Source organism: Sus scrofa, chromosome 2 (assembly GCF_000003025.6).
Source record: "Sus scrofa isolate TJ Tabasco breed Duroc chromosome 2, Sscrofa11.1, whole genome shotgun sequence".
Classification (NCBI taxonomy): Eukaryota; Metazoa; Chordata; class Mammalia; order Artiodactyla; family Suidae; genus Sus; species Sus scrofa.
Window position 1 is genome coordinate 89,017,968 of NC_010444.4, and position 1,445 is coordinate 89,019,412.

The window sequence follows — 1,445 nt, forward strand, 5'->3', positions numbered from 1 at the left end:
AAATTGAGCTGAGGCCTGGGATTCTGAAATATCTCTGGGTTATAAAGGGAGACACTGGACTTATCTAGCCCCTGGAGAGATTTATTTGTTCGTTTATTACTTTTTATTTAATTATTTATTACTTTTTGGGGGTCTTTTTGTGTGTGTGTGTGTCGTTTCCAGGGCCACACCCGTAGCATGTGGAGGTTCCCAGGTAGGAGTCTAGTCGGAGCTTACCTCAGCCACGGTAACCTGGGATCTGAGCCTCGTCTGCGACCTACACCACAGCTCACGGCAACACTGGATCCTTAACCCAGTGAGCGAGGCCAGGGATAGAACTCACAGCCTCATGGTTCCTAGTTGGATCTGTTAACCACTGAGCCATGACGTGAACTCCTATTTATTACTTTTTATTTTTATTTTATTTTTTTTGTCTTTTTGCCTTTTCCAGGGCTGCACCTGCAGCACATGGTGGTTCCCAGGCTAGGGATCGAATCGGAGCTGTAGCCACCAGCCTACGCCAAAGCCACAGCAATTCAGGATCTGAGCCGCATCTGCGACGTACATCACAGCTCACAGTAATGCTGGATCCTTAACTCACCCAGCGAGGCCAGGGATCGAACCCGAAACCTCACGATTTCTAGTCAGATTCGTTAACCACTGAGCCATGACGGGAACTCCCTTGTTACTTTTTAGAGTTACACCCATGGCTTATGGACATTCCCAGGCTAGGGGTCGAATTGGAGCTATAGCTGCTGACCTGCACCACAGCCACAGCAACTCGGGATCCAAGCTGAGTCTGTGACTTAACATCATAGCTCATGCCAACACCAGATCCTTAACCCACTGAGCGAAGCCAGGGATTGAACCCGCAACCTCATGGTTCCTAGTTTGATTCATTTCCACTGTGCCATGACAGGAACTCCATAAATCAATTATACTTTAATAAAAAATTTTAAAATAAAAAAAAATAGGAGTTCCCGTCGTGGTGCAGTGGTTAGCGAATCCGACTAGGAACCATGAGGTTGCGGGTTCGGTCCCGCCCTTGCTCAGTGGGTTAACGATCCGGCGTTGCTGTGAGCTGTGGTGTAGGTTGCAGACGCGGCTCGGATCCCGCGTTGCTGTGGCTCTGGCGTGGGCCGGTGGCTACAGCTCTGATTGGACCCCTAGCCTGGGAACCTCCATATGCCGCGGGAGCGGCCCAAGAAATAGCAACAACAACAACAACAACAACAACAACAAAAGACAAAAAAAATAAAATAAAATAAAATAAATAAAAATAAATAAAAAAATAAATAAATAAAATTAAATTAAAGAATGTTAGGAAATATTACATATAATTTTATTATATTTAATATAATAATATACTAAATATAATTTTATGATATTTAGTATTTCATTTGAGATAATTATCCTATTATATAAATATAATTTTATATTTAATATTTCATTTGAGATAATTATCC